Source organism: Lepisosteus platostomus, chromosome 1 (assembly GCF_059453375.1).
Source record: "Lepisosteus platostomus isolate fLepPlt1 chromosome 1, fLepPlt1.hap1, whole genome shotgun sequence".
NCBI lineage: Eukaryota > Metazoa > Chordata > Actinopteri > Semionotiformes > Lepisosteidae > Lepisosteus > Lepisosteus platostomus.
The window spans coordinates 21,437,139-21,463,817 of NC_142611.1; the positions used below are offsets into that span (position 1 = coordinate 21,437,139).

Sequence of the window (26,679 nt, forward strand, 5' to 3'; positions counted from 1 at the left end):
TACATAAACTGTATGCATCAAAGTTCCATTTGAAGCTATTAATATACCTCCAAGTTGATATCTCATGTCACTTTGTATTCCATCCCCCTCCCCTCCAAATGTTAGATTCTGTCAATCACTGGTTGACATTTGAGAAGAAACTGATTTCTTTTGTCAGTTAGAATATTTTGTGAACATTTTCTGATTTACCTACTGAATGACCATAAATATAAATATGCGAGGTACTGAATTCCCATCCAGGGTGTACACTTGCTTTGCCCCATGTTCTTCTAGGATAGGCTCTTGGATGCCATAACCCTTAGGAGGAATAACACTTTCTGATAATGGACAGATGGATGTACATATATAAAAAGAGAGAGGAGGGAGGGATTCAAGCGTAACCCTTACCTGATTTTAATCCTAAATGACACAAACATGATACCCAGATCAAGTACCAATCTAAAGAAAATGGAGACAGTGACCGAGTGCCAAGTAAAATAATCCCTAAAGGTTTACAGTAACAGACAGCTATTCTGTATTTAAAGAAACCAAGGCAATAAACCGGACTTGCATGTTAGGGAATGGCAGGGTGAGGTGAGTTATTACAGCGAAAGTGAAGAGAAGCAGATATCGCAGTTACCAGAGATGATGGAAGCCAAAAATAATTGTGTCGCCATCAGTAACATAAAACATTGATCAATATTCCAGGAATGAAAAGAATCTTTCTTTTCAAAAGGTTTGCCGCCATATACTGCAGTCTGAAGTTTGTAGCCTCCTTTGAAATTAAATAAGACAGGACAAAGCAACTGTCCTAAGTAGTCATTTTTTATTTCTTAATAACATGGGAGACTGCAGTTATTAAACCAAGTGAGGAGAAAAGTAAAATATTAGGACAGTAGAAGTTTTGTCTGATTAACTGTGTTATTCCTTGTGCAAAGTTTAGATGACCTCTCTAGATTTTGTGCCTCCAGAAGGTACGCTATATAGTTATAGTCATAACCTTTCCTGGAAACTCTATCACTTTTGCATTTCCAGTTGTGAATGCAGACAGTTCTCTAAAGACATCAATTGGAACCCTCATCTTTCTGAACTGTTTTTAGATCACACTGTTTAATTTTAGCTTCAGTAGAAGGTTTTAATGAATATAGCAGTAGCTGACATAAAACTTTATTGTTTGAAACAGATGTAACAATTTGCAAATAAAAAACACTGAGCTGCTAAATTAATTTAGAGCGTCTTTTAAATACTTTTGGGAAGAAAGAAAGGGACCTATAAACAAGTTTCATGTACACTGCAACTAAAAATAGAACTTGGTAGCCATTAGATTTTGTTTATTTAAGGTTTCATTTAATTTTTTAAGCAGTCATAATTTTATCAACTGAGAAAATCAATGTAGTTGTTCTTTTGCTTATATTTACAGATAGATGCTGTAAGGAACGAGTAACAGATGCTTACAATCTGTACTTTAAATTGTCACAACATTCCTATTATGTGTTGTAGAACATACGTTGATGTTTGCTCTCCATTGTAACATTGCTTTTCTTTTCTAGAACATATCATGGAAATAGACAGAGAGGGCCAAATTATGTTGGGACTCCAACAATCCCTGATTGAATACCTGAAAATCTATATACAACTACACAGCTGAGTTTTAAGTCATGGTCAGTGAATCAAAATACTAAATGGCTTAAGATGTCAAAGTAACCAGAATAAATAATAAGTAAATAATCATAAGAAATAATTTGATGTAAGTTACACTTAAAAATGGAAAAAGGTATCATTAACACATACTTATAAAAAATCCCACATAACATTATGGCCCATCACTTTCACCTTAAATCTTGTGCACAACACAACTTATATATTACATAAATAAAAATACGTACTGTACATGAACATAGAACATAAATAAAAAGAATGATTAGCACCATAACACTTTTGAAAATGCAGAAATGGCAATGGAAGATGCTGTTTGATAAGAAGACAAACATACAGTTAACTGGAAGATCAGCAAAGGGAATTTGGAATTCTGAATTTCTATTTAGGGCTTCTATTCTAAACAATCCAAAATTCTACAGTGTGATTGAAGATTAGCACAGTCTTCCTTGGAAAAGAGTACAAAAGCAGATATGGCAATGAATAAACATACTTATTTTTGTTTCAAAAATCTAAATCCCCTTAACGAAATAAGTGGATGTGCACCATCTATTTCTGGAGGCCAGTGGTTATAAAGAGAGATGTACATTTTAGCTCCTGCTCATCAGCTAAAATAAGAGCTTTCTGCGAGTGATAGGCCAATGGGTTTGGGTGCCAGTGATGTGGGAGACTCAGTTTGGGAAAGTGGACAGCTGTGAGAGTTCAGGGTTTTGAAGGTTATGATCACAGCAGTTTCATAAGTGCTTTATTTCAGCTCTCTGCTAGCTGCGGTGAGGACAGGTGTGATCTGGTTCTGATTTCACTGGTCTTAATTTCTTATCTGACCTGGTAGTCAATCAAGGGCATGAAAGAAAGAGAGAGAAGGAAAAAAATGCTCTTCTGTGTCAGCCAGGAAGTAGGAGCTTCATCTGTCAATCAAGATACGCTCCTCTACTCAACATACACACACACAGTTTTCTCTCTCTCACTATCTCTGTACCAGCACTGGTCTGTGTGAAACGGATTTCTGAGTGTTAACCATGATGTTCTTCCTTTCCTAAAGGTCTTCTGTAAGATTTCATTTGCAGAGCATAGGGGGCAATATCTAGGGTAATTCCAGGGCTTAGTGTCGCTGATCTTTTGTCAGCTCTTCTTGTGAGTAAAATTAAACTTGCTATGAGGCTGCTCAATCTAGTCCTGTGCAACACTGGTTCCTAGCCAATAACCGGGTCCCAAGCCTTACCCGTTTCCTTCACTTAAAGGTTACCAGAGCAAACCTAATGACATTAAGGAATATATGCTTCTGGTCTGAGGTCAAAGAAGAAAATTATTCAATCACTTCCTAATCATGTATTCCATGCTGTAATTGAAAAAACATGCCCTGTATACAGTTGTACCAGCAATATCAAGGTGTGAAAGATAATTTCATTTAAGACTTTTAATAACATTTAATAACACAACTTTTGTAAGAAAAACTATTTTAAATAAATCTGTGCAATGGAAACAAAATTGCTTCATAGGTTCACAAGGAAAGAAAAAGCCAATCAAAACAACTGTGCATTGTAAACTGATGATTAAACTAAAGAGAGGGCATATTTAGCAGTGTTTAATAATATTTCCGAAAGACAAAAATGATCCTTAGCTTTAGTCTAGGTCAAATACAGCAAATGTCATATTCTGCAAGATTGACTGTGTTCTTGTCTTGACCACTGGGACATTAAAATCGCTGAGGATACATGGATCATTTAACAAGAGAATGTCCATTTCAAAGCCTTGTGAAACCAACATTAAGCTTGTTGGGCTGTTGGTGACACTGCTTGTCATCACCCTAGAAGTGTAACAGCACTGTGCGATGAAAGCAATTAAAGCACTATGCCTTGTTAACTTTGTAGTGCTGCTTAGAGCAGCGGAAACTGAAAACACAGTAATTAAACAATAAATACACTTTCTAAATCTGTAGTAGGGAAAGCAAACTGTAAGTCACTCTCCTTTGTGATTGTCATGTAAAGGCTTTCACATGGCATTAGTCATGGTTAACTTAGCTTCCTTAAAATTTTTTAAACTTAAAAAAAACTAGAGAATTCTTTGAAATATTTTTTCTTCAAAATGCATATGCTTTAAAATATTACCTGAAGATGACTAGAGCATGAATTCAGTAACGTAAGCACAGAAAGTAAAAACACTTCAGTTTAACCACTTTGCCTTAATGTCACATTAAAAATAGATATGCCAGCATTTCTTTGTTTTCTTAGGTTATGTAACGATCAATTAATTTAATTTTATATTTGCTCAATTAAGAATGACTTTGGTGTAGTTCAGTAAAGTATAGGTAAACTAATCAATAAACGCTAGTTACATTTAGAGATTAAATATGGCTAAACATGTCCAAGAGCTCAGAATTGGGAATTCGTCATACAATACTTTGCATTTGTTTCTTTGTGTGTATGGGAAAATATAAACTCACTTCTTAAAATTCCAATTTTAACATTCTCTAAGCAGATGTGAAAGTTAAAATCCATTAATTAATTGCATTGAGCTCAAAAGAGTTTGGCAAATGTTCAAAAAAGAAATTGGGAAAATGTAAAAAAATCTGAAATTTGCATTCCTGTGGTAAATATGTTTGGGGGAGAAACAGCTGTGACAGTTTTCCACTTGCTCTATTTTACCATCACTCACTTAAAGGTCTTTTCAAATAAAGAATTATCTCTACCTCTTGAGTTTTCAGCTTTGAAAATGTAACTGTTTAAGAGCTTCTATGGTCTGTAAAGGAAATGGCGCCACTTTTATTGCTTTGATAAAACACACATATGAAGAGTCTGGATTTTTTTCAGGCATTTTTGCTAATGTCGATGTCTGCAACTTTGTAAAAAAAAGTCAAATCATTATTTTTAAGAGTTTCAAATAATAATTTAGTAGCTTAAATGCATTGCAAGTGTTAATATCTCTGTGCTTTTTTTCCTGGTTGTATATATGTGTAAAAAATGTTTATCGGAACGCAGAATGAAGACTGGTTTTACTTTTAGAGCTAATATATATTTAAATGTGTTTTCCATTTTAAAGAGGTATAAAGCTTATTATGTGATACACATGTTTCTGTTTGAAATAATGTGCCAATCTTTAGAAAAATATAAACAAATGTTTGCCACCAAGCACGTTTAATTCCTCAATTTCAAGCCACAAGTCACATGAGATGCATTATTGAGAAGCAACAACATGTTTTTGGAATTAAAATATTATGAGACTTTCAAATAAGATTAGTTTTTAATTTGATCCTTTCACAACATTTACATATTGCCTTTCATTTAAGGGATACTGTGTAATTGCTGTTGGTTTTGTGCAGAGGTGTAGTAAAAGCAAAATAAAGTCTGTGTGGGAAAAGCTGTTCCTTTTTGCTTCATACCAGTGTTGCTGAAAATGTGTAGAGACAAGAAGAAAAAAATTCTAAGAAACCATATAACAGTAAAGTATTCGTGGGCATTATTAATGTTTCTTTTATTTTTTTTTTCCTATTTCAACAGCCTTACATAATGTATATGTTTTTCTCATTTGTGTTGACTTATTTTGCATGTACCACCTAGTGAGTTCTTATTATTTATCTGAATTTGGATTGAATAGTATAAGCAGTAAATCAGGATTTATTCATCTTTGCAGATCACAACAAAATAAAAAATACTTATGTACAAATGCTGATTTTGTCATTGCTGTTGTCAAATCTTTAAGGGAGAATTTATTGATGGTGGAGGAATCAGAGCAATTTCCCTTCCGAGAACAGCTTTTCTTTTGACTATTTTTCAATTTATTTCTGACATTGTTCCAAGAGCATTGTTTCTTTGGATGTATTTGTGAAGCTGTGGTAGACATACATGGCTAGTAAAGAGAAAAGAGTTTCTTTGGCTCCTTACACTGTACATTTGTCTTAAGGCTCACTCCCACTACTGTGCTGGACTGAGAGTTTCTGTTGCCCTAAGCAGATTGGAAAATTGGCTGTACCCATGAGTGAACTTAAATTCTTTAATATTTCAAACTGCAATCAGCAATTATTTATGCAACCCAATTTATTAAGTCTAACATTACCGTATCATAATTTTATGCAAAACTGAATTAAACCAAATAATACAAATCTTTTATTTCAAACATACCATTAATTCCACTGGTTTTCATGAAAACATTTATGTTGCATTAGGTACATGCAAAATAATCCTGATGAGTTACAGTCAAGCAGAGACACAGTAGAAAGGTTTTCCTACAGATGTGTTCTTCATAACTGTTAGTTATGTAGTGTGCTTTTTATTAAATGTTACAGGATAAAGGGACCTCTATAGTCATTACTGCTACCCAGCTTCAACAAGGGTTAAGTATTAATGTAAGATGAAGCAGGGAAAAAAATAAAAAACTTGTGCCATTGCATGACAAAGTGGAGAGAAGGACACACTTATGCAGTGGTTAAATAGGTACATACTTGCCAATAAAAAGCTGGATGCTACTCTAAACTGATAGAACTGAAGCTGGAAGAAAGAATATCTCCTAGATTTCTGGAACCCTTTTAGCAAAACCAAATCCAAATCAAATTATGGTAGAGTATTTTATTTTCAGTGAACCTTTACCTGCAAGAATTCCATCCAGAGTAGAGTGGACAAAAATAGAACACACTGTAATACTGCATTTCAATCAATATTTTTTTAGTTGATGTAATGTACGCACACTATGATAATAGTTTTGAGAGACCTACTGTATCACAATTTACATTTTCAATCTGTCATACGGAATTTGAATAGAACTTCCAAGTGTCCTAGCAAAGTCATGATGCTGTTGTGTCTAACTCAACTGCAGCATCAATGTGGACCCCGGCGACACTTTCAATTTGAAAGTAACAAGTGACAAGTCTCTTGTCATCATAACATTCTGTTGTGTTTGTACATTAAATCATCCCTCCATCTATTTTCTAACCCATCACAGGGGAGCCAGAGTCTACCTTGGCGAGCAGCAGGCACCAGGCAGGATACACCCTGGACACAGGGTACACCTAGACCCAGAAGCCAATTAACCTATTTGTACATCTTTGAGGTGTGGGAGGAAACTGGAGCATCCAAACAAAATCTTGCGGGAACACTGGGAGAACATACAAACTCCACACAGATAGCACTCCAGGAATTGAACACATGACTCATGCGCTGCTAGGTAGCAATGTCACCCCATATAAGATCAATTAATTTATATTACAAAATAAATAAGAGCTTTTATTTTCCATCTCAGCATTTCAACATAAAATAGAAGTTTCTCAACCACTACGTCAGAAATGCTGCATATCTTTGAGAATATTTTTTAATTAGAGTTTCGTGAATTTCATGAGTTTCATGTTGTAGTATATCCTTTTATAGGTTTAGGGTTTATGAAAGTTAAAAATAAATCCGTTTTCTCAAAGGTTTTAGAATGAAAGACACTTGCATAAATATAGGGTGTCCATTGTGAGGAAGAGAAAACAGTGATCACATTGGTTCCTGTGACAAACAATAACATTTGTTTTAAACCATCAGCAGACTTCTCCAGGAGGGCAAGTAGCTCCACTTCTAATCAAACCCAGACTTTCCTAAGCTCAATGTCCTGTAAGCGACATAGTTTTCAGGCCAGAGACAGGTCAAAAGAGTAAAACATGTGAAAGTGCACTTTACAAGCTACTCTTCTGGAAGCCTAATTCACAGTTCAATGAACAGCAGGACCTGTTACTTACCCCATTTCCTAGAGAAGCGACACAATAAAAATGTTATTTTTTTACTATCTGCTTCTGAAAGTGATTTAGTATACTTTACAAGAAACTTCTTCCTTTGAAATAACCTTAGGAACTAAATATTGTGATCATACATACAGTATGTGTGCATGTGTGTATGTAAAAGTATACAATTATAGTTTTTTCTCATATTCAGAAAAGCAAAAGGTCACCTTCTGGAACCACTTTTCATTTTGTGCTCTGAGTGCTAATAAAAATGCCTTATGAATGGCTTTACTGCTTTGTTCTGACAGCTGAGAGAGTGCAAGCTGGTTTCTCAGTTGACAGTATTTTAGAGAATAAGAATGGAGTTAGTACAGAGATTTAAGAGCAGTTTAAAATAATAATTGTAATCTTTGCATTAAAATGTGAAAATGGTACAGATATTATTAATACAGACAAGCATATTCCTTTATGTGTCAATGTTTATTTTATCTCTTTGATATACCAGACACTTAAGCACAGCCAGCAAAATAAAGCAAGAAACTGATACACATTTTCCTCACATACATTATATTTTATTTTTCCTCATATAGATGCTTGAGCACATTTATGTATATATATAAATAAAGCTCTTGAACTGACATTTGCAAAACTCATACAGAGCTAACATCCTTGGTTTTCCTTGAACTAACAACATTTCTTAAACTTACTTATTTAAGTACAATACACTCACATATTAAATGGATTAACAGGCATGAGATCTTTTCCTGAAGAGAGGAGGAGATCTTTGTGAAATTCCCAAACTCTGTATTGAAGCATCAAAACTACCTCCAGATGCAGGATTAGTAAACTAAGATCACATCAGACTACATCAGGCTAGTCTAAAAGGAAAGGACAATGAATTTAGCTTAGAAGTTTATGGAGACCCATATTTATATCCTTCTTAAACATTATAAGAAATCGAAATATTGAAATTAGAGTCACAAAATTACATTTGGAAAGCCACATACTAAGTATTTAGTGCTTTTTAAAAAGGCAAACATGTTGAGGCACTATTACGCTGTGAGATGACTTTTCACGTTTAGTATTGTCTATTTAAAAATGAAAATGAAAATGAAAAAAAAAAGAAAAATCTGTTTGTGGATTTCAATATTTTAGCAAGCCTCTGCTTTCAATGAAGAACAATTCATTCTTCTTTTCCAAATCATACTGTGCATTGTTGTACAGGTACCTCCAGCAGGCAGGGAGAGCATATACTGTATGTACTGTACATTATTTAAAAGGAATAATTTACTGATTTTCTTTTCTGTCATATTTAATTACTGTCTGTGTAACTTTCTTGGCTGGATTTAGCCATGATCAAATGAAACCCAGCAGGAGACCCCAGCGTGCATTGTCCTAGGGTGTAAAAATGCTATGCTGATGACAGATCATACTGTTTTGATTAAAGCTGAGAGGGTTTGACTTCACTTTGGTTTTTTGACCCAATTGTTTTACTGTCAAGGTGACTTTATTTTTACAAATTTTTCTTCTACAGGCCTCATCTCTGACTTACTGTAAAAGAGGCATTAGATAAATTCTCATCATCTGTATTCAATTACAGTTGGTTGGGTAGCACTTTTTGTGTAAATGAAAAAAACATTACATAGTAACTTTTATTGTTTTATTGGTGAGAGCTTCCCATTCATTTTTTTAGCTTCCCTTCTGTATTATATGATATACTGGACTTTTCCAGTTTTCCAACAACTACTTTATCTGTTTTTGAGTGGGAGAAATAATATATTATTTGTACCTACCCCAGTTCTACAATAATCCTTAAATACTAGAAATGGGTGGAATTCCTTATTCTAACCTTAAAAATGAGTCAGGTGACAACTTTGTTGTTAGTTTCCAAGATGAGTCAGAGTACACACAGAATAGCAGCAGGGTGAACAAGCACCACATATCTTTGTCCAACCAAAGGAAAAAAAAAAATCGGTGCTGTCATTTGATTTGACCATAACAGTAATGAACAAAATGACAAAAGAAGAATGTTGACCAACGTGTGATTTACATCCTTGAGCATTTCTGGTTAATCTGAGATAGAGTTCCTTTTGACTTCTGCTTCTTTTGCCATTTTTCTTTCCTTGCTGTGGCTTGTTTTCAGTGGTGGGAGATTCTAAAGTGTCAAACCATGATCAATTCATAGGAAAACATTGTTAAGAACTGCTGTATATGTCTAATAAACCTGTTTTAAAACATCCTTTGTAATTTAATTTAAAAAAGTTGTTAATGTTGGCTTTTTATGGGACATGCTGCAACATCTTAAAATGTTGACAAGTATTCTACAGAAATTAAAGTAACAATACACCACAGACATTTTGACTTCACAATATTATATGCTGTAGTTACACATTAGTGGGTCTGAGCCAAGCCAAGATCAGTAGTAGGGCCTGCAGAGTTTTGTGGTAAATTAGAAGGCATTTGTTCGGTTTAATAGGGATATCAAAAATGCAAAATGACCTGATAATGTAACAATATAAACATTTTTAGTTTTTCTTGACTCAAGCTGCAAAGTAACCATGTTTTAAAGCAGGTTGTGCTAAAAAGAGAAGATAAACAATTCCCCCTGTAAATAAAACAACCTACACTCCTAATCCCTCTACCCCCCTACTCTGGAAAAAAACACCAGTATCACTCTTGAGCCCTTCTTCTGTAACTCCCAGAATGTTAATTCCCTGGCATGTTCCTGCTTCTTTTTGAGCCTCATTAGCAAAACCCTTACCTACCCACTATGGCCTTCTACAAACAACTCCTAGTCCAATCCCTGGTATTCTCCCACCTAGATTACTGTGACCCACTGTTTACTGATCTTATATTAATGCTATCATCTCTACTTTTGATCATCCAGAGGTCTTCAGCTTGCCTTTGCTATCAGTTATGTTACTCCATTATACCTTATCACTGCATGCATCTTATTCAAAACCCTAGACCTCTAGGATCAACTGCTGTGTCAACTGCTCATCACCAGCCTACCTTAAGTATCTTATTCGTTCCTCCTCACTACTTCCTGGCCTTTCTTTTCTGCAGCAGACTTTCCATGCCCACCCTCTATACTCCCACATACAGAGCCCATTTATTCTCCGCATTTGCTCCACAATAGTGGAATGAACCACCACGGGATTCAGAACTGCTCAGTCTCTGATCACCTTCCAGTGTTTATGACTCATTTGCTTAAACAGCACCTGTGATGTCTCAGCTCTCGACCACATCGTTCATTAACTCTTCCATTGGATTGTACTGATGGGATTTTTTTTTATTCTTATATTTCTGAATCAAACTTTTTCACTTTAAACAATGTGTACATGTTTACAGGGGTGTATTTTCACTAAGAATGTAATGTTATCCATGTATAAAGTTCAAAACGTTATACTTGTATTATTTTGGTGGTTTGTTGTTGTCATTTTATTAATTGGTTTTCCTATTACTGATCAAATTAGATCACACAAACCTGCACATATTCACACCATAGCCAGTTTTCCTGGATGCCAGTTAACTTACCAGAATGTCTTTAGACTGTAGGAAGGAACTTCAGCATTTGGAAGAAACCTGCATGAACACAGGAAGAACATACAAACTACAACTCAATAGCACCCAAGGTGAAACCAGGACCTTAGCGCCACAAAGCAGAAAACTTAACCACTGCACAACCATGCCACACACTAACATGAATATATATATATATATTTATTTTTTATATGTAATGTTTATTCCTGTTCCTAAGTTTTTCATAGTTTTAGGTTTTAGGATGGTATCATCATTGCTTCACAGTCTACTGTGCATTGCTGGTCAAATAACTATTACATATTTCAACCTTAATAGCATGACAATGCTGGGCAAACAATAGTTCAGTATTACTAGTTTTCTGGCAACTGTGAGTTATGATTGTTTGATATAATTAGAAAAAAAAACATTGTATATTACCAATGAGCAGAATTATTGGTTATGCTACTTAAAATCAATGATAAGATCTCAATCTTCTTTTTACAGTTTTCTCAAGGAAGCCGAAGGTGGAGAACAGAAAATGCTAAATTGCACAGTACATTCTTTTGGATATTATTATTTGTGTTACATGTTAAGTACCTAAGTGACTTACACGTGTTCAAAATCTTGTGCGTCTCAATTAGCTCAAAGACAGGCATTTGAACAATGGCATGGACCAAAAGCATGTTCCTCCATTCAATGCGTAAATGTGCAAACGCCATTTGGTGATGCTATACTGGTTTGAAAAATGGTCTCAATATGTGGTTTTCAGTATGATTGCCATTATAAATTGACTCCTAAACCTGGAATTAATGGAGCTAATTCCCTACTCTATTACACTACTGCTGCCAAAATAATGTTGTTTCCTTACATGACCTCAGCAAATGTTTTGTGGTTTCTACTGTATACATATGCCCTACCATTTGATAGTCAAATGAGACAAAAACCAAAAAACACTACCCTTTTCCAGACCCAAAGGCTCATCTATAAATTGTGTATGTTAGCATGATAGAGGTGGGTGGTGATATAGGTTTAGGCTTTTGTATGACCAAATGTGCTTTCAACTATAGTATGCTACTGTGCAGAAGAAAACCTTAATGTGGTGCCTCTAAATCTATCATGCTCTTAGGCCTTTATACATTACTGACAGGGAATTCCTGTCACCTGCTTGTGCTACTGAATCCTGAAGATGGCAGATATGCATATAGCGAATTACTGTAATGTTCCTGTCAGTGACAGTCCCACTGTGTGCTCCCTCTATCTTTCACTGAGCCATAATATTGATGCAGTATAATTCAAACTGGTGAAGCTGTGTAGCTTTTACTGTATGTGTTCACTTTTATGTCCATATGCTAACATGCACATACTTCTTGCTATGAATGTTTTGCCACATTGCTTAGCACTTGTGAACCTATGAGGATTCAACAGAAGTGGCTCTAGCTCTAACATTGTATACAGCCATAATCACTGTTGCATACATCACAACATCATCAATACTCAAGCTGAATTTTGTTTTTCAAACTTGTTTTCATATGCATGGAGTCAATATTTGCACAATATCAGACACACACACACACACACACACACACACACACACACACACACACACACACACACACACACACACTGGGGTGGTGTGTTTTCTCTGTGGCTAAGGATCTGTACCTGTGGCTAGAAGGTTCCAGGTTCGTAATCCCCCGGCCAAGAGAGGAATCCTAATCCTATATATACTGTAAATGGCTGACCCTGCACTCTGACCCCAGTTTCTCTACCTGGCTGTGTGTCTCATGGAGAGCAAGTTCGTGTATATGAAAAGACAAAATCCTAATACAAGAAATTGTATATGGCCAATAAAGTGATCTTATCTGACATAATTATATTTGACATTGAGCTCCATGTTTCAACATTATGAATTAGTGTTTTATGTGTTTTATAGATATTACTACATACTGTACCTGTAACTATGCATGAGCTGTCCATCCTCTTTGTATGACTTGTTTTAACAAAGCCTGACCCAGGGTAACCACTTAATGTGACAGGTCAATGAAGAATTTTTAATTATGTACCACCAGTGTGTTTTTAAGGCTACATTTTTAGATTACATAGGAATGAGAAAAATTGCTTTTCTGATACAAAGCTTAATCTTAAACTGAATTTCAAATATTTCAGTCCATTCTTGGAGACCATCTGCCTGCAGTTCTAATGAGACCCAAGGTCAAATGCAGCTTTTACAATATACATTTTAAACACCCCACCTTGAAATCTGACCCCAAACATATGAGAGTGACCTGGTTTGCCTTGGGTTAATTGATTTTTTTCAGAAATCCAGATTCTTTTTAAATTACACTTGGCTTAGACTACTTTATTCCATCTCAATATAATACAGAAAATTTCAGTTTGACCATGTTATATTTGAATCCAAACTGGCATAGTGTGAATTACTATACCTGGGAAAACTGACAGCAGTTATGTATGAATGTAAAGGCTTAATACTTCTATTAATATAAAGGCTTTGATAGAACTTAAAAACCCAAGAGCAAATCAGCCAAGTACTTTAATACCATGACATTTACAAATTCTACAAATGTTAAAATAAACTTAAAATAAAAAAATAATTTAATTCAAAATGTATGCAATTTTATAGTTTATGTAAGTTTTGTCTTTTTCAAACACACCACAATGTGGCACTGATGTATGCTGAGTTAATAACAATAGTCATTCTCATGTGTAAGCAATGTAAAGCAATTAAAAGGATTGAATTTATTCTGCTTGGCCAAAGGTGTAGTACCTGGCTACATGAATTTGGTGTCTGGCCCAACCTGTCACGATCGCTACTCCTTCTCTTAAGGGCACTCCAGCCCTTCCTTGTTCGGCCCCATTACCTGCACCTGTTTCTGATTTCCCTTTCCCCTTAAAAGACAGACACAGACGTCACCCGAGGTTCCTCATTGAATCCCGTTTCGTGAGAGCCAGAGGTCCTGCTGCGTCTGGCTCCATTATGGTTTTAACCCTTCGTTCCTGATTCCCCCCGCCGGTCCTTGGCTCCTGGTCTTTAAGTCCTTCGGATGGATCGTCTGGCATTGGACTACTCTTCTGTTTTGGATTCCCCGTTTTGGATTTAGTCTTTGATTGTTCACCCCGGACTCACTTCCCCCGGACACCTGCTCACCTGGACACACCCCCCTGTCTCCATACCCTTCTCCTGCATGATTTTCTCCCTACTGTGTCCTCACCAACCAGATCATGTCGTCTGCATAGGGCCCGGAAAGAACTGTTTCGTGACACAACCATTTAAGTTAGAGAAGGGATGTCTGCAATAGTGGTAAATTATGACTAGAGGAGTGTTGCTGAGCAGTGGTCACATTGGACAAAAGTCTCATTTGTATTTATGGTAATGTGATACTAATGGGAGAGTAGTAGAAAAGATGTATTTGTCTGTCTCTCACAAAGATCATAAGATGGTGTCAGTTGATCCACAGTCTTTTGGCAACTGCTTGTGTGTTTGCTGTTTTTGTTGTTTAACTTCATTTCATGTTTTAATGTTCATATAACGTTTTAGTGGGACACACTCCTTAATATTCGGGACTCATTTTAATTTTTCATTTCAACAGATATTATGTGAAACCTCATCAAATGGAAAACCTGCTGACCCTGATAAAACAAAAGTGTGTCATAGAAGATGGAGAAGGCACCAGGTCTCTTGTGTGGTTTAGGAGATGTGGTTTGTGAACGGTGCTGCCTGCCCTGTTTCACACCAGTGTGCGGTCCCTTAGTGACAACATGGAAGAGCTACAACTACTTCTCCAGACAAACCGGGATGATTCTCTAATGTCAGCACTTTGTTTTACTGAAACATGTCTTGGAACCTCTACTCCTGATTCAGCAGTGGAGGTACCTGGCCACCAGCTGTTCAGGGCAGATTGTGATGCTAACCTCAGCGATTAATCTACAGGTGGGGGTTTTTGTTTTTATGTGATCAGAAACTGGTTTAAGTCTTTCACTGTTCTTTTCAAAAACTGTTCTCCTTTGTTGGACGTACTGTATATAAACTGCAAACCCTCTATTCTCACAGAGAATTTGCATCTCTTATTATGGCTGGAATATATACAGTATATATATTTCCCCTCAGGCTAATGCGGAGTCAGCACAACAATTCCTGGCTGATCGAATTACAGAACTAGAGAATAAAACATTAAAATTCTTGGATTATTATTATAGGGAACTTAAACCATAGTAATCTTAGCCGTAACATATCTAATTACAAACAGCTGATTGATTGTTATCCTAAGAAAGGAGAAAGAAACACTTGATCACTGCTATAGCCCAGCAAATTAAGCTCAGAGCTGGACCACTGGAGCCATTGAGAGACTGCAAAACTGTTTTGACTCAACAGACTGGAGTGTCTTCCAATATGGAAGTGCAGTGGATTCTAACTGGCTGAACAAGCTCATCAGGAGAGCAAGCTCTGTCGTTAGTTGTGGCCTGGACCCCCTGAAGGTAGTGGCTAAGAGGAGAATGGTGTCCAAACTAGAGGCCATCATGGACAACGTCTCCCATCCCCTCTATGACATGCTTGTAGAAGTAAAGAGCACGTTCAGCAATAGACTGATTCATCCACGGTGCGACAGGGAGGGCTACAGGAGGTCATTCTTGCCTTCTGCCATAAGACTGTACAACGCATCCACCTTGCATCTGGGCAGAGGCAGCATTGACAGTGACCTGTTTCTGGACTGAACAGTAAACTGATACATCTGTTCTTTTTCTTTTCCAGTTTACAACCATTTTTGTACCATATATGCCAGGGACCTGTGCAATACATTTATATTTATAGTCATATTGTGCAATATGACTTTTTTGTGTACTGTTCTGTTCTGGTTTGTTCTGGACTGTGAGTAGCTCTTCTTAGTGCACTTCTCACTGTACTGATTGTATTATTATTATTATTATTATTGTATCATTCATTACACTGTGGCTGTGTTGTCTGTGTTAAGCTTGTCTTAATGGCTATAGACAAGTTGTTCTTACTTCTGTCATAATGAAGATATGCAAATAGATTATACTTTGTTAAGTACAAACTGTTACAGATTCACATCTCCATTTTCTACTGTTTGTATATAGGGCCAACAGATCAGTGGGTGATGTTGTTAACATGGGCCTTTATTACATTATGAAACATGTAGAATTCTCAGGTGTGTATGCAAAAATACTTTAAGTGGATTTTAGTTTTAATGCTAGCATTCCAGAACTCCTTTACAATGAACTGTGACAGCTGAATGTTCCACTTTCCATCTGCTAGTTGATGTTCAACTTTCTCACAGAAAGAAAGCAACCTTTGTGGCTAGGACCATATTTGTCAGACAGTTTGTGAATACTGGTGTACCTCAAGGATATGTGTTTTCCACATTACTCTATTCTTTGTACATTAACAACTGCACCTACAGCAACTCTGCTGTTAAACTAATTAATCTTGTGGATGACATTAGCTTCATACTCTAGGTCTCATCTCTAATAATGATGAGAAAATGTACAGGAGATAGGTGAGTCAGGTTGGTATTATGATGTGCTAGCAGCCACCTGGAGCTTAAACCTCTTAAAAAAGTGTAAATGGTTGTAAAGTTTTTGGGAATTATGACCTCTATTACCCCTAAATGGAGTACCTTTTGTACCAACTGAAACACTTTGGTATCTCTCTATGAATTCTAATGCAGTGTTAGAGCCATTATGAGAGCATTCTGACTGCTTCTATAACTGTTTGGTTTGGCAACACATCTGCCCACTTTAAAGTCAAACTACAGTGTGCTATTCATTTTGTGGAGAGGGTCATTGGCTGCCGTCTTCCCTCAATTGATGATTTGTGCAATTCCAGAGCAAACAAGCGGACAGAAAATTGCTGATGACCCCTCCCACCCAAATTACCACCTGTTTCATAAACTGCCCTAAGGAAGATGTTACTTGTCTATTAAAACAAGAACCACCTGGTATTTTAACAGATTCGTTTATAGGGTTGTCTGTTTGCTTAAACAATGCTTAGTTACATGTGCACTGTCTTAAAGATGTCTATTGTCTTGTTGTATATAGAATGTTTTGCTGTACCAAATACACCAGAGTAAATTCCTTGTACATGAAACGTACTTGGTGAATAAAGGTGATTGGGATTCTAATTCTAATAAATGATCTTTCTGGTCAGCAAAAATTTGAGAAACCAAGTAAAATATTTAAAGATTAAAATGTCCAAAAAAAAATCTACCTGGTAACATCCAACACATCACAAGTGCCACCAATCAATCTTCTTTGGCCACTGAAAAGTTATGATTGGTGTCCTGAATAATATTGTGTTAAGCTGTGGTAAGCCTGCCGCGGGAAAGACTGCAACTACACATTTTGAATGGCTCCATCTGCAAGCCTAACACGTAGGAAGGGATGTGGAAAGAGCTACTGCTTGCTGAAGTTTGATAGAACGAGATGGATGAGGATATATTTCTATTTCAAGCACAACTCCCAAATGAAGAAATGTCAAATACTTTCACAGGTGGAAGCTAGGAGGAGAAAGCAGTTGAGGGCGGCATGGTGCCACAGTAGCTAGCATTACTAACTTGCAGAGCATGGGACCCTGGGTTCAATCCTAGACCTGGGGAGCTACTGTATGGAGTCTGTGTGTTCTCCCTGAATTCAAATGTGTTTCAGTAGGTGCTTGGTTTCCTCTCTGTGTCCAAAGACATACTGGTAGGTAAATTACAGTCTCTTCTGGGAAAATTGGTCCTGTGGTGAGTGTGTATGTGTTGTGTGTGTATGAATTGGCATCCCCTTGAGGGTACATTCTGCCTTGTGTCCCTTGCTCACTGGGATAGGATCTGACTCCCCTCTGATCCTGAATTTTGATAAAATTATTAGAAAATGGATAAATGGGCATAAGTTGAAAATTACACACTGCCTTACTCAATGCTTATTTTTCTAATCAAATGAACATCAGCATGAAAGTTTTAGGTTAGATGGTGAACTGAGTGTTAACTTAAACCATGCAAGTAAACTGCAAATTTCAAGAAACCCTTTCTTACCTTTTGTTTTAATTCTTTTTAGAGCTGCTAAGAAATCATAAGATCTAGAGAGCAGTGGAGATATTTGTTTTGGTTTAGATTGCGGCCTGCTAGGCTGCTGAATCTCACTCTGTAATAGCGAATAAGGAGTAATAGTTTTACTTTTCTTGTGTTGGAGGCACTAGATGCACAGAACTTTAGGGATTACAGTTTTTATGATGGAGTGTTTAGATCTGACAAAGGTGGAGTTAGAATAGGTGTGTAAGTGTGGAGTCAGAACTATTAAAAACCACCAAACACTCAAGATGGATATTTTGTTACTGAGAACAAACAGCTACATACTTGTTTTAGCATTTTTAGAATTGAAAGGACCCATTTTACACATTATGATGTGTAAAATCCAGATTGGGAGAGAAAAACCCAATGAAGAAGAAACAGAGCAAAGAAAAAATGTATTCCACACATGTGAACAATTCCACAAGTATCCAAATATCAGTATTTAAATTTAATTTAATTTAATTTCTATTGAGTTCATCCTTCTAGAGTTGTATTGAGGTAAATGCATTTATCTGAATTATTTCTCTGGGACACAGAAAAGAATTACATTATTTGACGAAATCGATAAGCAAAGATCTGAGAGGGTCTATGGAGATCAGCAGATAGGCTGTGTTCTTTTATAGAGAATTGACAGACATAGTGGAAGAGACTGGTTAGTCTCACCAGCCTCTGTGAGGACCTTCTGCAGGACTCTGAAGAGAAGGTGAGATAATGTCTGTGAGTGATGCCCTGTGATGCCCTTCAGAGACTGAGCACTAGCAAAAGTCCTAATATTAATAGATTGTCAGTAAGATTTTACAAGGCTTTTTGTCCCACGTTAAATCAAAATAACATTAATTTAAAAAGTGTGTGCAAAGGACAGAACTGCTTTTCAGCTGTAGGAGGGCAGTAATTATCCAGCTTCCGAAAGGGACCTCTGCAATATAATAAAATCGTGACCGATATCTTTTCTCTGTGCAGATTATACGATTTTCTCCATGTTCATTGTCTTAAGGATAGGGCTGTTGGTGCATCAAGATCAATTACAGTATATTGCATTTGTAACGGTTCAATATTTGATAACATATTTTTTATTAGGTTTACTGTAGCCTAGACCAGGAGAAACTTTTGCAAAAGTTCATTACAGGTCATTAAGAAATGTTCTTCAAGCAGTTTGGTTTCATTCATGTTTTCTTGAGAAAATACAGCTGCTTTATTGTGATGTACAGTAGTTGTTTTTTAAAAAAATAATGTTGTATTAAGCATACCTTTCCAATGAAGAGGGATACAACAGTAATGTTTTATTCTCTGGCAATGAATGCAACCTCTTGCCAATGAATGAATGTTTTCAGAAACTAACCAGGTGGCACAAAAGAGGTTTGGGGCTATTTCTAAAGAATGATGGCACATAGCAGGAGATTAAGAGGAGATTGTAGAAAAGAGGAAGGCAAGATTGCTGCGGTGGAAGTTGTTGCTCTCTCAAATGTCTTATAGAAGGAGGTTGTTAGTGTTAATAATTTGAATACCTGAAGTTATTGGCATTGAATGATCTATAAAGGGTATATAGAACTTAAATTTAATAGTTTCAGCTTGTACTCCCTGGATTTTTTTGGCAACGTACATTATTAAGGCAGAGTGTTAAGGAAGAGGAGTGCTATCTGTACTGGTTGAAGGTAGCCAAGGTAAGGCAAGTTAGGTACTTGAGAGATAAGGTTGTTATTTTTTAGACCAGAATCTTCCTAGAGGGCTTATATTTTTCAAAATTCAAAGTAGATGTTTGTTTTTATAAAGCTATGTACAACCTGGAATTTTTCAAACTGATATGGTGTGTACATAAAGTCCTATTCGAAGCTGAGATTGGCGAACTACTCTATTGGTGTGAAATACGTTTTTAATGGGATGTCTACCCATTTGACATCATTCATTTTACACATTCACACCCAGACATAGCAGAAAAAGGACTGAAAATACCCTTACTAATTTCCTGGGACACCGACTAAAACTTGGGAGTGAGTATCCAAAATGAAATTGGTTTGAAAAGTATTTACTTTGAATATATTGACCTGTCCTTTTTGTCATGCAAAAAACAGGATAATTGTTATTAAACATCTTCACATGCCTTAACAAATATGCACTCACATGGTGGGGATATTTGTGCTTAATAAAAAATGACTGTATGTCATTACATTATAGTATATTGTACAATTATGTTGAAATAAAAAATACATGTAATAGACTCATCTTTCAGTTGTGCTTCTTTAAATGACTGAACATACAAATAATATAATTAAGTACACACAGAAAGTTATGTATGAAGGTAATCTAATTGAATATAGTCACTTGTCACACATTATGATGTATTTTCCCCCAAAATATAAAAAATGCTTCTACATAATGGTGATATACAGGTAGCTATAATATGCTTTAGATTGCTTTTTTTAAAAAAGCATCTGTTGTCGATTGCTAACAGGTACCTTTGACACATTGCATATACTGTACTGTTTCCACATTGTCCAGTATGGATGCACTTTTATTGACTGCACACAGCAGTTCAAATTAGATTTCTCTGATAAGTTTTCTAAGTTATTACAGTACTTGCAATTTCATGCAACATGCTTCATCTGACTTTCAAGCAAGAATAATTACAATGTAATCCATCTTTCTACTATTAAAGATACTACAGTACTAAACTGTACTAAAGTACTGAACTGTCATCATTTTCTAACACAAGTGGTATAGTCTGCATTTTGTTATCCGATCTGCATTTAGCACATTTAGAACACCATTTGAAGTTGCTCTGGCTGTATGGAAAATACCATTTTGAACTGCTTTATTCACAGAGTTTAGGGTTTTTTATATAATATATAATAAAAGTACCTACCATTTCCAAAAACATTCTGTTGCTTATATTGAGATGACATGAAGAGGTTGATAAAATCATAGAGACTTAACACAATTTACAGCTCAAAAGAAAAAAGAAAGAAAGTGAGACTTGCTTGTATATATTACATTTTCCAGCTTGTCTTGTATTCTTTATAAAGAATACATGGCCAAGAAAATTACTAGGACAAAATATTTCAGTTACTAAAAAAGGTTTACCAGAAAAATTTTGGACAAGGAAGGTGCCAAATGTTTATCAGTACCCAATGTTAAAACTGGTGACCATGTTGTTGTGCTAGCCATGCATTATGCCAAACCCACATTGCCAGCTGTAGTGGGACAATTCTTTGTCAGCATTGCCAACCCAATTTGTCCCAATTGTTTGTTGTTTTATGATAATATTTAAAGATTGCTTTTAATCTAGCTCTCACATAGGCTGCTTTGGTAGTTCTAGGTACACATATAAAACTAAGTGTGAAAAGAGTGGAAGACTACAAAAACACAAAATGCTTTATTTTAAGAGGCTTGTAAATCAAGAACAAATTCTGAATTCATTAATGACCTGGAGACCAGTCTTTATGGTAGGGAGTTTACTGGAACAATTCAAGAAAAGTACCTTGTTCAAAGGTACAACAGCAACTTCTCATCTGGTATTTGAACCTACAACTCTTTGGTTCAGAGCCCTAACCACTACTCCACACTTCTGCCTAAATTAAAGACATTAAGTTCTATGTTATTTTTGCCGGTTGATCATGTTTTCATACTTCTGAATGTGACTCTCAGATGGGTTCCTTTTTTGTTCAAACTGAAGTTTTAAAAGCAAAACCCAAGTTTATTTAGCAAACAGACTGTGACCACCTCTTCTGTTGGTCTCAGTCCAGTTTATTTCCCAATAGAATATTATTGTTCATACAGCTTCCCAAATACGCTGAAATTGTACTGTCCTCACAGAAAACTATATTGTGAATAGGCCTTTGGAGAAATACTGAGTGTAAGTTGTCATTAGGATGCAAAATTAAATGAATGGCTTTAGTTATCGGAAATGAAACGTATAAAGCAATTGGGATGTACAAACAGAGCACAAAACCTTGACCACTGAGACCTGGGTAAAGATGTGTTGATCCAACAAAAACAACTGTGCAATTTTTAAACAAATACTATATATGGTGGACTTCTTTCATAAATCTTAAAAGATATCTAAATTTCAATGCTTTCAATAATGTTTGGTCTGCAGAAATGATCTATTTATCAATTAAATTGATAAAGGAATTCTTCCCAATAGTTCTGTCTTAATTTTTAGAAGGTGCAGCAGGTCTCGAGGTCCTATGGTTTTGAAGAAATTAACGTTGATAAGACATTTAATATGTATGAATTCCTTTGAAGGCTATATTTGTAGGGGATTTTATTCCATGACACAGTGGTTTACAAAAAAATAAATCAAACACAATGCTACATTGCCTAACTGGTATCTCCACATTTAAATCATATAAGAAATTTTAAGGAAAAGTAAAACCAAACAAAATCTTTTCTTACAAGACAAAACAACATTAATCTGTCTAACTGTAGGGACAGGAAAAATGGAGATGCAAGCACAGGTAATCCTGTGAACATTGTGTTGTGTAGTTAGAATAGATAAGAATCCTATAAAAGTGGAATATTCCCATTATTTCAAATGCTTATAATTTTTTTATTGATAATTAGCCTTACCAAATCAATGTTTATATTTTAATTGATTATTACCCTTCAGTTTTATTCAAAAATAAGGGAAAGGGTACTTAATACTTCTGCAAGAGAGTATATAAATATATGTTTAGCATTTCACACTGCACCTACTGTTTTTCCATTGCATGCGAAATAAATTCCTACCCAGTGGGCCAAAAAAATTTTTTTTATAATATAAGTAAAGGAAAAGACTGTGGCTTTCACTGTAAACCATCATGATAGTTAACATAAAGCCACTTTAAAAGGCATCTTGGGGAGTGACGTGAATAATGGCGTTTAATTTGTCTAATCTTAGCTTGAGCAGTGGGTGGTTGGTTAACAAAATTTTGCTACCCCTGCTGAAGTTAAACTTTTTTGTTCTATCCATGTCTTTGTAATGCTTGAAAATCAGAATTTGGTGGTATACTATGAAAGAGAGACATAGCCTGCTATGTGTTTTATGTGTATACATATTTCATTTGTATTTTCTCTATTGGTCACATAATGTCTAGATGCAAAGTTCCTCTCAAAATGACTACATAAGTCGAGTAATTAAAAGGTTTAACATGAGCATACTTCAAATGAGAAGTTTCGCATTTTTTCTTTTCTTTTTTAGGAGAACCTATAATTTTCTTTTGTTCTGTAGCTCTAAGTATACTATCTATATGGATGAATTCAACAACCTCTTCCTAAAGATTTTTTTAGGAATGAGCAGGTTCCTAGTCTAGTGCCATTTACATTAGTGTTGCAGAACATTTAGATTCTGTGAGCTTAAAATTTGATTGTGCATGATTATTTATATTAATACGGAAGCTCAAGATAAACTTTTTTTTAATTCAAGGAATTGTGTTAATTTCAGTGATTATAATAATATAAGAAATAAAGCTAAGTGATGAGTAACAGGTATAATTTACCAACTGTGCTAAATAAAGCAAGTTTCAAAAGCATCTTATACTGCCTGTAATTAAAGCCAAGATATTCTGAAAACTGGACTAGCACAGTGCTCTTTATTCTGCAGTTTGGACTGATCTTTGATGTTCATTACCTACCACCTCACTCTGTAATTCAAATAGAAAGACCTAAGAAAAGATCAAAATTTAATATTGTATTATGCCTGGAAAAAAAGTTAAAAAATATATAGATTTTGACCTGGAAGCGTTAACCTTTCTTTCAATGTATACAGTACATTAGAATACACCTGAGGAAACACAGCAGCACATTTTAGAAAGACGTTTGTTAGAAGATTGACAATTTTCTTAAAATATAAGCAGAAAAAGGAGATTCTGTATGTACTTTGTTTTGTATTTTTTCCAGAGTTGACAATACTCCTCAATTTAATGAAAACACTCAACCACGCAAAGCAAATAAAAAAAAACATTGCATTATTAATCTAATCATGACAAACTTTAAAATAAAACTCAAAGAAACATGACAGAAGAAGATGAAATTCCTTAAATGGTGGAACTGTTTTCAACTAACAGAAAAGTAAAGGTCAAAAGATTTCATGCTTTTCAAACAAATACTGGTTAAGATGTCTGTATCTCTAGAGCAGTACAAGTTTGTAGAGGAATATCTAGTGCCTTTTTATATTTTATATTTTGCTGTTTTATTTTATTGTAAAATGGTGGGCAACCTGAAATGATTTAAAGATTGACCTTCATAATATAAAGAGCTGTATAAAGAGTTGAATCATCATTAGTTCCTTTCATGTTAATATTTAGAAACATATTTAATTCTCATACACTTACAAAGGACTTATTTTTTTAAAAGAAACAGTAAATTTGTCCATATTTTATTTCCATGGCAGAACTAAATGTAAGGAATCTTTAAACACAGGCAAGCAACATCCTTCTGAAGGGCTGGGGATTTTATTGCTAACTTTACTGCTAGTTAAAGAGACTCAGTTCATCTTAATGGACCTGTGACATAGATAAAAAGCAGGAAAACTATTGATAGGAAGCTTTGTAAATTTATATTTTAAATTAAGATCTTGAAAGCCAAACATTTGCAGACAGTGTGGTGAGAATTCAGTTATCCCCCCTCTTCCACCATTACTATTGACCATCTACACAGTTTGTCCCAAAGTGAGTTTTGATCACAAGACTAAGCCAAGTAAGCACGCCAGAGCAGTCACTGCTGATCTTTTATACTAATTTTGGATTAATTGTGAGCTGCAACACTGCGTAAACACACTAACCTAGCTCGCCTGCTTCACCGCAGCTAAACATTAATCCCTCTTAATGCTCTAAGTCAACTTATAGTCCTTAGCAGAATTTGCCTTAATCTCTGGCTAGGCAACTCACTGATTTACAAAACGTACCCCAGGAAATGGCAAACCGCTTCAGAAAAAAAGTAGAACGTGTATGATTACATATTGAATCAAAATCACTTACCTTTTAGGACTGTCAATCTGAGTAGTCTGTATGTATGCAAAAGAAGAACAGGCTATGCTGGAGATTTACTGGGCCATCAACAGACTTTTTTTTAATTGATAGCCTATATTCACAGCCTAACGTTAAAAGCCTCTCCTCCATGTCATGTAGCTTTGTAACTTCTCCTATCCAATCACAATTCATCCTACATTACCACCCCAACAGTGTAAAACATCTTTCTTTTTCCGTTGAGGTCTAACAATTTAACTAAATGCCAACTGTTCCAATAAACTTTTTTTAACAAAAATATATGTATTTATGTACTGTATTCTGCAAACTTTTGAGTGCGAGCAGCTTACTGTACTGTTCCAAAAAATCAGCACTTGCCTGTAATTTTCTCTAAATGATTAAACTGCAAACAGGGAACAGTAAATGAAAAAGCAATGTGGACATGTTTTACATATTATGTTTTTTTATGTACACATTGTTATTATAGCTCGAGCTCCCTTTTTATCTCCCTGTAACCACCCGAAAATGATCTTTAAAAAAATACAAAGTCATATTTTGTTTATGAAAGTCATTATATCACTCTTATTTCAAAGCATATACGATACAAATTACAAAGTTCTGTGTTAGAAATTTGCTTTTAGCAAACTTTTGTTCCAAAATGTATTGGAGCTGCCACTAGTTACTTAGAACATCTATACATAAGAAGAGCTACAAACGAGAGGGGGCCATTTGGCCCATCTTGCTTGTTTGGTGCTTTAGTAGCTAAGTGAATCTTAAATTTAGTCCAGCCATTTCTTGAAGTTTGGAGCTTACCCTTGTGGCTGGGAAGCTTGTTCCAGATGCCCACTATTATTTGAATACTTTCCTATTCTCAGTCATTAATGAATTCCCCTTCAGTTTCTGCTTGTGATCCCAGAAGAGTAGGACTCAGGCCCCTGGATCGAACATTCCTTGTCTGAACTGGGAAAATATCATAAGGCCCTGTTGAATCACATCTCCTCTAGTTCCTCAGTATCAGTTGTGGAAAAATTACCCACCGCTTCCAGAGTGTGTTTTATAACATGGGACATGTTATTGAGGTCTTCTGTTGTAAACACCTGCGCAAAATATTAATTTAGTATATTAACTTTAATGTTTTCAATTATTAATCCCCTATTATCTAACAAACTATTTCCTCCCACTTTTATACTTGTCCCTATCGCAAGATTCGTTTCTGTTGCTGTCTTGGCAATTCTAACATCTTTCTTAGCTACATGTGTAGCTCTTTGCACTGTACTCTTTTTTTCTCTCTAACTCAATGACTCTTTTACACAGTCTGTGAAGTGCACTCTTACCCATAAATTGTTCTTAATATCTTCATTAAATCATTTAAGCTATATTTTCCTTATAGGATTGACACTTCACTGTTTTAGGAATTTATTTCTTTTGGGCCTTTACATTTTTTTTGGATTATAACCATTCTTTTATTTATTCTGTGAACATCTGTTCCCTGTTCACTGCTTGTAATCTCTGTCTCATTCTTTCATAGTCTGTCTAAAATTATAAACTCTAATTTTAAATGTACATTTCTGAATTTTAAACTATACAGTACATAAAAAAATATCAGATTATGGGTACAATTTCCCAGTTATCACATCTTTTCCCTTAATTATTTTCTGGTTGTTTGAAAAGATGAAATTAATAAGAACATGGTTAATCTCAACTGTCTTCATTTCAGGCTCTTGTATTCCTCATCACATCATCCCAATTTATGTATGGAAAGTTGAAATCTCCCAGCAATATAATGTCTCCTTTGTTACAGGCC

General features: G+C 35.4%; 1 protein-coding gene across 1 annotated transcript in view; it reads right to left on the reverse strand.

Annotated features, from left to right (window-relative positions):
* Positions 1-24,954, reverse strand: part of pitx2 (paired-like homeodomain 2) — a 98,550-nt gene extending 73,596 nt beyond the window's left edge. The window contains exon 1 of the mRNA XM_088627242.1: positions 24,888-24,954. The gene's annotated coding sequence lies outside the window, so the exon portion shown is untranslated. The remainder of the gene's footprint in view (positions 1-24,887) is intronic.
* Between the last annotated feature and the right edge of the window lie 1,725 nt (positions 24,955-26,679).